We start from the raw sequence: 13,177 nt of genomic DNA, 5'->3' as shown, positions 1-13,177 counted from the left end.
ACTGTACAGCTGTGTAGCATCCTGCCATATATTGCCTGTGTTGCACATGTGTAACACATGGGACAATATCTAACCTGATAGTATTTGCAGGGTTAGATATCAACTATAGCATGTATGGTCATATCGATCTAGTAGGCTATATGCCCTGGGCCATTTATGAGCCTAGGCAGACAGGTTACCTAGCTGTAGGCAACAGACAGGTACATTTCAGTGGCCAGTTCAAGCAGTGCCACAGAACTGATCCACAGGGTTACTGATATATTTGGCATGCAGTCATCACACCATGTCACAGTGTCACAGAGAGGGGTGATGTGCAGCTGGACAGGTATACATAGTATGGCAAGAGTACGTTAAGTGTATGGGACAGAGATCTGTCAGGCATGTTGTGATCCTTGTACTAGAAAGGTGGATGTCCATGAAGTATGTGTTTATTTGGGATCAGGATGTGTTAAGTGTAGCATGTCCAACACCTCTGGGTTGGACTTCGCTTTATTCAGGGTTGGCTGCATGCTACATAGTGTAGCTAGGTATTGGGAAGGGCAGTGTAGGCCATCTACACACAGGGAATAACCCTTAAAGGAAATATGTGACCTATTATGGGTCACATGGGTGTTGAGTATGGCTGAGCAATTATCCCTATATTCCTGGATGGCACCCTGTCATGATTAGGGGTGCCACATACGACTACCTGCCTGGTGTGGTGAAATAACTATCAAAGGAAAGAGTACTGTTCAGCTGTATCTCATACACACAGTTGCCATTATGTTGACCACTGCCTAGGTAGTAGTTCATGGGTACAGGGTTTGTAACATAGGGGATGACAATGCAATACTTAGCTGTCAGATTGTGGCCATACGTCACACACCACACATCTGACACACTAAGGCCCTTCTGTATGTTGAAAGCAGCACACATTGAGTCAACTACTGCGCTTAGTTCATAGTCATTTGCAAACATCAATAAGCTGATGCCTTCTGTGTTAGTCTGTGTGGTATAGATAACAAAGAGGGGGAGTACCAGGAATGAACCATGTATTACTGTGGCTGGCACTGGCTTGATGTGCGTGTATTAGTCAGACACCTGCTATAGTGTTGGATCTGCCAGCAGTCCAGTTGCCAACCACTCCTGTGACACAGGAATATACACCTAGTTTACTGAGTGTAGCTGGAACACAGTATGGGTGATGGTGTCCTGCGACTTGGCAAGTTCATGATATGCAGTGTGAATCAACCCAACTGTCATCTACATCTGTATGGAGTACATCAAATATGTCGATCACGGTCCATGGCCTTACAAACCAGACTCAGCAGAGTAGTGGTGCACTATTTCCCATTATCAATGGTATCTCCCCCTTTGTGGGGTGTGATAACTTGCTGTGCACCATTCAATGTGCACACAGCCAGACATGATGCTATGATTGAACATGATGTGTATGTGAATAGCTGAATGTTCTTACATTGGTGTAGGATACACCCTGGGATGTTGACAGGTCCCATGAAAGCTGTATGTATGGCTTTAGAGAGTGCAGCTTGTGCCTGCATAGTCGTTATTACAGGGGCCTTGTAGTGTACATGGATATATTACTAAGTGTACCTGTTGGGGGGTGGGAGTGGGTTTAGGTTCTCCAAGACCCTATCTGGATGAATGGGTGCTTTTTCTGTAGGTGCAGTACTTCCCATGCCATAGTGCTCTGCAGCACAGCAGGTCTTGTCGTGCCATTACGATTAATGACACAGCTATAGAATGCTCTGTGCTTGGCCTCATAATATGTGGCTGATTAGTTTCACAGTAGCTTTGTGTGGTTTTGTATGGTGTATCTGCATCTTAGTGAGGCTGACCAGGGATCACCTTCACTCATGTGTGTACACTCTTGCAACAGTTACTACCTTCTGTGGTACAGTTTAAAGTATGGTAACACCAGTTTGCTTTTTTGTTTGTGTTGAGTTGACTCCTGGTTCTGTTTCAATGGCACAATCACTGCACATATGTGACTGCTTAAGGTTAATTTGTGTAGGATTCAGCATTTGCACATGCATTGTCCATCTACATGGGTACCATGACCGTCACTACTCTGCTCGGAAACATAACATTGGCATTGGAGACTAACTATGTGTAGCATACTGTTAGCCCTGTTTGTGTGACTACTGTGATCCAGGTCAGTGGGGTCGATGGAATCTAACATGCATTGAGCGCAGGTGTTGGTACATGAGGAGTCTTCCCAATTTATAATGGAAGAGTTGAGAGTAGCCATTATTATGGTTCTGCTCAGACCTAATCTTCCCCATTACGGCACATTATGACAGTTGGGAAATCTGCAGCCTGGTGAGTGATCTGTCTCAAGGTGCAATTTGAATTCTACTTTGGCACAAAGGTAGTTGCTCAGCATAGTGCATCTGAAGTTATGGAAGTGCAACTAGCGTGGGAGTGTACTGGTTGGTGATCTGTCGCAAGGTGCAATTTGAAATCCACTTTTGCACATGTGACTGGAAACTCAGCATAATGCATCTGAAGTTATGCAAGTGCAACTAGTGTGGGGGTGTTCATATCCTTCAGGAATATGGACACACCTACGACCCATGTGTTCCAATAAAGGATAATGGGCAAGAGGTGAGGTATGTGTTATAGCATGGTCATGCAGGTGTGCTCTCCGGAGCATTGAAACATATCTCAGCCACTGCACAGATATGTTCTCCATGTTAGGGATTGACATATGTGTGTCCGTATAGTGTTTCTGACGTATCATTGTGTAGCGAGACCCGCAGTTTATTGCTTGGCTGTCCCTGTCACAGCAGTGGACCTTCACTTGAACTGTGCATGATGAAGGCACTATAGGGGAAGCATGAGGCCTAGGCAGTATCCAGATTCCCAGGGGTGACATGTGCAGGCCTGTCTGGCAAAGCATCATGGTCTGTCAACCATGTTATCCCAGGCAGACAGATACTGGATACCCTTTGACTTGCACCACTACACTAGACAATTGTGGAATACAATCCTTTTGTCCCTGTACTACACTATCATTCTGGCCAATGGCAGAATGCTACCCAGGCCTTGGGACATACCTGCATGGGCTACAAGACCTGACAGTTCCTACATGTGTTTCCATGCAGTCCAGGCTACTGCATCACAGGTCCTGCACAACAACATGGAATATGCCAGAGCCATGTGTATAGTTCAAAAGGTGGTCTGAGTGTATGGGTATGTGGCTAATCATGGCAGATAGGCAGCTGATGGTATGTATGCCCTTGTATAGGTTGGTGTGTAACATAGTGCTAGAGTTTGCATTCACAAATGAGTACTGTTGGGTATGCTTTTAGTCACATGTTCTGAGGTGTGGCACAATTATACAAACTATGTCATACAGATTGTGTACTTTGGTGTCTGTCTCTTTCTGCTTGGGGGGGGGGGTCACTTGTTTGGTCAGATACTTAGAAGTGTCTGTGAATGTGTGTGATTTCTGGTAGTGTGTGTGGGTGTCCTTACTGTGTTCTGGTAAGGGTATGTGTTGGTTGTGTTGATGAGCTGCATGTGTTAACCTACACCTCATGATTGTCCAGTCCAGTCATGGCTGTAGACTGGGCTGCCTTCTAGCTTACCCCTGTAGCTGCATCACAAACAATATGTGGGGTGTGGTGTTAGGTGGGTTTGGCAGTGTACATGGCAAAGAGATAACATTCCCCCAGGATGGCCACATACACAAAACTGACATTAGTAAACACCAGTAGCTGACTAGTGGACATGCCTGTATGAGTATTCAGTACTACAAGTACCTAGTACTGTATTTAGTTTACATATTGCTTATGAAGAAGTTTTAGACAGTGATGCTCACATGTAAATATTTGTGTTATGGACGTGACACCACTGGCTATTACGAAAACATTGTAGCTACCTTTAGCAGCAATCCTCCTTTGAGGAGCACATCACATCCTGTTAGTTGATTACAGATGATGCAAGTGTCTACAGGTCTGTTTCCTTCTCTGGGTATATACTCACATATCCACCAGGACCATGAGCTCTGTTGGGCACAGACACCCACTCTCCAAACAGAGTCATGTATCAATAGACTCTGATGCCACTATCAACATGATCAGGACATAATCAGATAGTATGAGCCATCACTTATGAAGCAGCTATTACACATGGGCAGCTGTCTTCTACATCTTACACTCCTACTGCAGATGTTACACTGGAGTTAAAGATGATATGCAACCTGTTTCATTACCAGTGCAGTGCACTACCTTACATACAGTATGTGTAAGTGGGTGTTAGGTTGGCAATGAGAGATTGGGCTACACAAACCTGGCAGTTCAACCAGTGTGTCTCTACTCTCAATATCCACTCTATGTAGGTGTACACATAGCCATTTGGCCCTGGCCCAGCCCTGTAACAAGGGTCACTACACATTTGCATAACATGTACACATGCACAGCTGCTATTGCTTGCAAATGATACTAGAGAGGACCAGCCCTGTAACAAGGATCACTACACATTTGAATAACATGTACACATGCACAGCTGTTATTGCTTGCAAACGATACTAGAGAGGACCAGCCCTGTAACAAGGGTCACTACACATTTGCATAACATGTACACATGCACAGCTGTTATTGCTTGCAAACGATATTAGAGAGGTGGATATTACATGTGTTTGCATAACATAACAGAACTGCTATGTAGAATACAATACAGATCTGCCTAAAATACTGTGCATTACACAGTTAATGGCACAATATCCCACAATGCACACCATATTTGCATGGTAAGCCCACCTTTAACATGTTCATCTTACTTATACACCCATACATATGTCAACTGTTACAATATATCGACATATACTATCCCCTGTTACAGCATATACTTGTTAGACCAATCCTGGCACTGACAGTGGCTGGAAGCGAATTGGTGGCTTCCAAGCCCATATCATCCCTTGTGGTGTATGTGGAGTTTGCTGTGTGACCTACAGCAGTACACACATAGAATACTACAAGCATTACTACTGCTCAACAATACATCACTACAGGATAGCTATTTCCACTATATGTATTGATTATACTGTAATTCTTACAGTACAGGTACTACATACACAGACATACTACATGTTATACATACATTCTTAGTAATCGGAGGTGTTATTGACTAGTATAATATTCATTTTCAGTCCATCTTTCAGTGTTTTGTACTGTCCTACAGGTAGATACAGATGGTTTGAATGTGTGACAAGGCAACCTTTTATAGTTACAGATCAGTAACATGTGCTATCCTGATAACCAATTGGTGTTCCTAAGTAGCTAATTACATGCACATCAGCTGTGCTGCTACTGCCTTAGCCAATACCATGGCTACAGTGGAGTATAACCGAGTACTCCACTTGGGCATCATCCCTTTGCCTTACTTGTGAGGAAGACAGCGTGGAAGTGTTGTTTGGAATCTACTGCAACAGATGTATGGAGATGGACAGTAATATATTGTATGTAATGCCTAGAGGATTTGGTCTAAATGTGAGTACTGCTGTTATATTTCTGAACATTGCTACTTGTGCAGGGTTTGTCTGTACCTAATACTTCAGCATATGTTTCAGTCTGGCCAGGTTTTTTGACCAGCTCAAGGCTGCATAGCTATGCCCATAAATACCATATAACTGCAAATAAAATGTATGTATATACTGCATATTGACCATCTCTTGTACATCACCCATTGATGCTTACTGCTAATGTTATCCTCACGGGCTATTGTATTTGAATACATATAAAAAAAAAAAAATTATGCTTTTTTTTATGACTTTTGTATTTTTTTTAATTGGATCTGTTATGACTTTTATATTTCTTTTTATGTCTTTCTTGGAGCTTTTCTCCCCGGGCCTCTACTGAAAATGGACATGTATCCAGCTAGACTAGCCCAGTTAACAAATGTAAAATAAAATAAAAATAAAATAAATAAATATAATGTTAGGGGTTTACAGAGTGCTTACTAGACATATTTAGTTTGGTGTTACTGTGTATCATACTGTGCTGATAATCAGTACTCGGTAACACTTCCTGGTGTAAGAACTTTTCAACCCTCTGAAACGGGATTAGTTCATACAAACCCTGTTACATCAGCAGCTGTTCAATTGTATAACAGCAACTATTTCACATAGGGCCATGTTAGTGTGTCTGTGTCCAGGTATGTTAAGGTTTCAGCAGATGTTGTACAGTAGTTGAATAATCGGTTATGGTACGACAGTATGTATTGATGTAATTATTTTGGTTGTGGGGTAGATGTTGGTGGGTGTACATAAAGCATGCAGGTGTGTAGGAATCTATTTTATGCAAAGTCTATATGTGTGTGGGCGTTCTTTCCCTATGTGAACACCTATCCCTTAGTAGAGTAATTGCAGGCTGATTCATTAAGGCACTATTAAGTGCTTCCTGTATAGCATGCAGGTACTGTTAGTCCTTGTATCTTTTTGGCAATACCATCGGAATGTAATAAAGTTTTGCAAAATGAAAGCTGTCTGTGTATTTCTGTCATGTATATTTGCAGTCATTACAGTTGTGTTGGTGACTGTGTCCATAGAACATATCTGTAATAGTGTATTGGCATCTACTCTTCATATGTTATGTTCATATTGTTTGGGGGGTGGTGGAATGTGTGATTGCTATGGTCCATGTTATGCTCAGATATGAACACATCGGATGCTGTCTACAGACATGTATGTATGTGTGTATATATATATATATATATATATATATATATATATATATATATATATATATGTGTATATATATATATATATATATATATATATATATATATATATAAATGAATATGTATGTGTGTGGGTGTGTATATATATATATATATATATATATATATATATATATATATATATATATATATAGTGTGTGTGTGTATATGTATATAGATATATATACTATTGCATACGTTTATCTGTACCTCCATAGATGTGTAGATGTTTTTAAACTATCTATATATCTACATATATATGTAGACCTGTATATATCATCATGTCTCTATGTATCTCTCTCTCTGTATATATATATATATATATATATATATATATATATATATATATATATATATGAGCATACACCTTTAAGTACATGGCGGGTTGTCCTATTTCAGCACATTCCTCCCTTTTCTGTTTTAACCTGTCTGCATACACAACTGGGATAGGTACATCCCAGGTAGCTTAGTGTTAGGTTACTCTGAGGATGGAGTATATGGTTGCGGGTTCTACTCCTGGAAGGTGTTACTATTTTACCTCCCAGAGTAGGCACTGGTAGGGAAAGTGTGAATAACACACATTTGTACAGTTCTAAGCAGGTTTGCCTGTGGTCTGTGCGATGTTAAGCAAAGGTTAAACTTGTGAAGCACTTCTCCATTTACCGTGTTTCAGCACCACTTACTGTTGCGCAAACCCGTGGAAACTTGCTTACAACTACTTAACAGTGCTTTCATTCACCTGCATCCAACAGCCCTTATTCTGGCCCTCAAAATAACTTAACAGCCCTTGCAGGTCTTGAACCCGGGACCATTAACAACACAGTCACTGATTTTACCACTAAGGCATCTGAGATATCTACAAATCTTATGGTGTTTAGAATATACATTGTACTACAATCATTCCTAACTACTGAAAACAAACGTGACAGTCAGTTGGTGTACATATGTCTGATACATGTTAATGTTCATATGTTTGTGCAAATAGGTGTTGCAATGTGACAATGGCAGGGTGTATTATGAATGAGAAAGGTTCTTGCTTTGTGTCCTTTTTATATTGTCCCCATACTCCATGTATAACCCTCCAGCTCACTTATTGGACATCCGACCCAGGCCCTCCTTGATGCATGATTGCATTCCCCATCAATCCTCCCCCACCCCAATCTTCACATACACAACACCCACCCCTTCTAAGGTGAATTAGGTTAATATTGTTATAATACCAGAGCTGCATGTGTTTTGTGTCTACTCCAATTCCTTTGCTTCTATGTCATGAAGTGTGTTCACAGATGTTTATATATATATATATATATATATATATATATATATATATATATACATGGCTATTGATGTAACTGTATAATATATATATATATATATATATATATATATATATATATATATATATATACACACACATATATATATATATATATATATATATACACGTATATATATATATATATATATATATATATATATATATATATATATATATATATATATATATATATATATATGTGTGTGTGTTGTGCAGACATCACTGACATGCATATATATATTAATTTGTAACAGTAATACATATGTAGACTGGAATGTGTTGGTTCACAAACTACAGTACATTACAATGTACTGTACATATGTACACAAAGTGATAGTCCCATTTGTGATCATTACAGTGAAATAAGGTGTAGTCTCAAGACCATGAAATATGTATACACCTCGGATGGCTTATTGGTAAGGCCCATGACTATAGTGTGCATGGTCCAGGGTTCAATACCTGCGATGCTTTACAAATGTTTTTTACTCCAGAATAAGGCTCATTTAAGCAGTTGTAAGCATGTTTAAAAGGATTTGTGTGACATTATAGCAGCGGTTACACACAGTTAAACAAACTTTGTAAAGTATAACATGTGAGCGCCAACACGGCCACATCCGCTAACTACTCAAGATATATACATGTCAGTGAAGTAACATCTCACTATGTGCTGACATAACATTACATTCTCTGATGACTGTAGATTGGAATGTGTTGGTTCACAAACTACAGTACATTACTGTACATGGCTATTGATGTAACTGTATAATATATATATGGCTATTGATGTTTATATGGGTGTTTCGAATGTTTATTATACAGACAATTACTACCTATATATGCAAGCTGTGGTTAAGGTATACTTTTGAACATGATAAACATCCCTACCTTTATTGGGATTGGAACCTCGAATACACATATACTATGCAGGTGCTGTAACCATTACACTGTTGACATTAACATTGCTTCTGCCTATTTCCTATTTAGATGATTTCTGTGTGTAAGCTAGGCTAAGCAAAGGGCGGAGACCCCCAAACTCACTGAGCTTCACGTACTCTTGAAATAACAACATATAACAAATGTACTGTGAGACAAAACATTACATTCCTAACTACATTAGGCATAGCCCCTCACTGACACATCTCAACGGAATCCTTGTTGTGTGAATGGGTAACAGAATATACACACCTGGGATCATGTGTCCCAGAACCATACAGCCAGGGGGTGGGGGAGCATGTCCAGTTGGATAGCTGCGAGACCTGTTGGGGGAATTGAATGGTGTTGAATTGTCACATTAACATGCCCCTAAGTGCCCCTATAACCCTCCACAACCCCAGTCTTCAACAGCTTCCAGCAACTCTGCCTGGAATTGCTTCATTGGCTATGCTTGACAGAGGCTCAGTTACTTCATCAATGGTGCGGTGAAAGCCAACACACTGTAGCTATGCTTCTAATTGCCCTTGGGCAGATAGGTAGTAGGCTATCTGTGAACCTCTAAAGTGCAGGCCATCATAGCCATAATATGTGAATAAACAGACCTTCAGATCACAATATACAGTGAGAAATCACCATGTAGTCAGGAAACAGTTAAGTACAGCAAGAACATACAGAACACTGATACTTTGTCACTCCAAAAGCCTATCTTGGAAGCTATAAGTTTAAGGCTTTCTATTGCTTACCAGTAGGTTACCTGCAGGAGAGATGAAAAACAAGCACAGATGGGGAACATGCATGCAACGATACCATGTCGGCCTATGTGTCAGCCTTAGGCTTTGGAATACTGGCCAAGGCTACTGGCGCCCCCATGGTGCCTTACTTAGGAGAGTCTCAACGGTGAATACCAGCTCTGTAAACAGCACAATAGCAGATTCAATGAGGGTTATGCTATTCAACACCAGGGGTTGTAATCACAACATGCTTGCACTCACAGCACTCCTCAGGATGGACAACATCGACATCCGTGCAGTAACTGAGATCTGTCTTAAGGCTCCTGAGAGCATACTAGCACTACCAGACTACAACCCACACCACACATTTCAGCCACAGAACATGGACTGACAGACATGGAGGGGCTGTATCCATATTCATCAGGGATACCTACACCTACAGATTAGTGGGGCAGCATGATACCTCTGAGATCATCCATGTGCAGCTAACATCAGCCACAACAGCAATGTAAACTGTGGCCTGCTATGGATCACCCTCCATGACCCAGGACCACCACTCCACCTACCTGGAGACAGTGGAGAACATGACAGTCCTAATGCACACCCTGGCATTGGTTGATGTCAACTACCATGCCATTAACTGGGAAACTTACTCTGGTACTCACTTCCAGGCCCAGCGCTTCCTGGAATTTATCACCTCTTATGCCCTGTATCAGGTGGTAACCTCCCTAACATGGGGTGGAAACTACTAGAAGTAGTCATCACCAACATGGGCAACAGGTCCACCACAGCGGAGGTTAACCGGTCACTGATTAGATCTGACCATGAACTATTCACTTTTTCCACACCCAAGCATCTCCCCCACCCACAGATACCACAGTGTATACCTTTTCTACAGCTAAATCTACACTACTAGTGACAGGGGTGGGGGGGGTTTCACAGCCCCCACGCTAAGGAGAAACACTGCTCAAGATACAGACAGATTTACAAATGCAGTCTATAAGCACCTACATGGATGTATGGATCATGCCATCACTGGTAAACCAAGACTAACTCCTCCTAGACAAGGACACTGGTCTGGTGGACCTCTGCAATAAACAGGCTATACTACAGAAGTAGGACAGTGTTCCAGACAAACAGCAAATCCCATGAAGGGCAGACATCTGTGACCACTATTAATATGATACGTAGGTCCCTGATGACATCATCCAAGGCTAACATCAGCAGGAGAATACGCAAGGATTCAAAAGGTAACCACAAAGCCTTCTTTGGGTATGTCAAGGATCTACATGGTGACACAAAGATTTACACTGTACCAGTGAAATATAGCACAAAATATGCTGATCCTACTGATATCACCAACATACTTGCAGATACATTCAGTGCATACTTCACCCCCTAAAGAGCCCACAACACTACTCGAAAGGTACAGTATCCACTCATCAAATACACACAGGTGGAAATAGCCCTCTCTAACAGCAGAACACAGCATCAATGGAGGCAGATGTTGTCCCAGACTGCATCTTGCAGACTGTACAAGACAACCTGCCCCCCACCTAATTAAGCTTTCCTACCTCAGCCTCTCCACAGGCTACATGTCTATACAATGGCACGTGGCAACGGTTATTCCACTCCATCAAGGTGGAATCACAACTGACCATGGTAACTACCAATCCATAAGCCTGACTAGCCTGATCTGCAATGGTATGGTTTGCATCCTCATGGCACTCATTAACAAAGACATTGGTAACCTTTGAACACGTGACCCAGCCCAGGTCAGCTTGGTTGAGTGCAGTTCATGCCTGCTGAACCTGTTTGATGTCTTACATACAGTCACCAAGACATTAGATGATGGGGGAGGTGGTTCACACACACTACCTGGACTTCGCTAAGGCTTTTGACACCATGCCCCACTCAGGTATTACTGATAAACACACCAGCCTGTATATACACCCATACATCACAGGTTGGGTTGCCAACGGGCTTACACACAGAACCCACATGGTACTAGTGGTCTCCAGGTCCAACTCTTGACCAGTCACAACTGGTGTCTCACAGAACTCAGTCCTAGGAGCCCTAATGTTTGGCATATATGTCTCAGAGGTACAGGCAAACACAGGTGGACTACGGCAGACCATGTCTGGCAATGACTGCGAAGTGGGAGCCATGATTGATAGTTCAGCTGACACAGACATCCCTCAAGGGGCCTCACAGAGAATGTCACAGGGTGTCAATGTCACGGCCTCCAGCCAAATGCCACTAACTGCAGGGTCATTCCATTGTGGAACTGGCACCCACATATTAACACATAAGTGGCAGCCACTTTAATACGGATGAGGTAATGGGGTATCTGGGGACTAAGGTAGATAGTGATTTCCCCTTTGACAATCATATCTCCACAGTAGTTAGGACATCCTTCTATGCAGGCCATCTGATTACTAAAGGATTCCCATCTAGACATACTGGGGTTATAGTGCCCCTTTACTCATCACTCATCGGTCCCATCATAGGGTATAATAACCCATGTGGGATGTACCTCAGAAAACACTTCCAACAGCTGGGACGAATGCACCTCACCAAGGGCAATACTGGCCTCCAACATATGGCCTATGCAGCCAGACTGAATAAGCTCCTGCTTTACTCAGTGGCAACTTGTTTACCCAGCGATGATCTCCGCTGGCCAACACAGCCATGTCGAACTCAGGCTTGATGGATATGCTCCTCCTATGGGAATCCATGTCACAGTGAGCCACACACTGTAGTGAGCTGTACCTTGCCACAACAATAACTGGAAGATGCTGGAGGGACAGCTTCCTGTCACAGACACTCCCCATACTTTGGAACAACATCCCTAACTACATTATACAGAGCCCCTCAATAACACTCTGCAAGAGAAACCTTGAACAGTGGATGGGGAACAGTAGATGCACCCCCAGGATCCCGCCATTGGCTCTGCTCCACAGAGGGATACTTAATAAATCAATGGGGTGGCAAAAGCTGACACATTGTGGCTGGGCTTAAGAATGGCCTCTGGCAGTTGGCCAAGTACCTACCTATGAATCTATACATACAGTATCTGCATATGCTGATAGCTTAATTTACTGTTCACGTGTTGACTTACCTTGTGCCAATGGCAGTTGTGTGTGCAATAGTTGAGGGCTGCCTATGTTGGATGCACACCGTAGACTGCCTATACATGACAACTTACAGGTAGTCTTGTGTGTGTGCCATCCATTTTTACTGTGTGTGCAGGTGGAGAAAGGTGTCAGTCCCTAGGTGCCTACACTGTCAGTGTGTGTGCTATACGTTCCTTCTTTGCCAAGGCATGGGCATACTGGGCACACCTCCATCTGCCTATTGGGGCTGGTTCAGGGTGTTTGTGGTCTGAGTATCTCTGTGCCTGTGGAGACCTTAGCAATGGTGGTGGGCTATGAGGGGCTTCACCATTCTGTCCCTGCTGCAGCTGTTTCCG

The 13,177-nt window shown here is 42.3% G+C and overlaps 1 protein-coding gene across 3 annotated transcripts in view; it reads right to left on the bottom strand.

Moving 5' to 3' along the window:
• ITGA9 (integrin subunit alpha 9) overlaps nt 1-13,177 on the bottom strand; it is a 5,160,704-nt gene that overhangs the window by 2,614,658 nt on the left and 2,532,869 nt on the right. The gene's annotated exons all lie outside the window — the stretch shown is intronic.

The sequence above is a fragment of the Protopterus annectens genome, chromosome 3.part0 (assembly GCF_019279795.1).
Source record: "Protopterus annectens isolate FY-2018-M chromosome 3.part0, PAN1.0, whole genome shotgun sequence".
Taxonomy (NCBI): Eukaryota; Metazoa; Chordata; order Ceratodontiformes; family Protopteridae; genus Protopterus; species Protopterus annectens.
The sequence above is the reverse complement of the archived record's forward strand: the minus strand, read 5'-3'. Positions and strand labels throughout refer to the sequence as shown.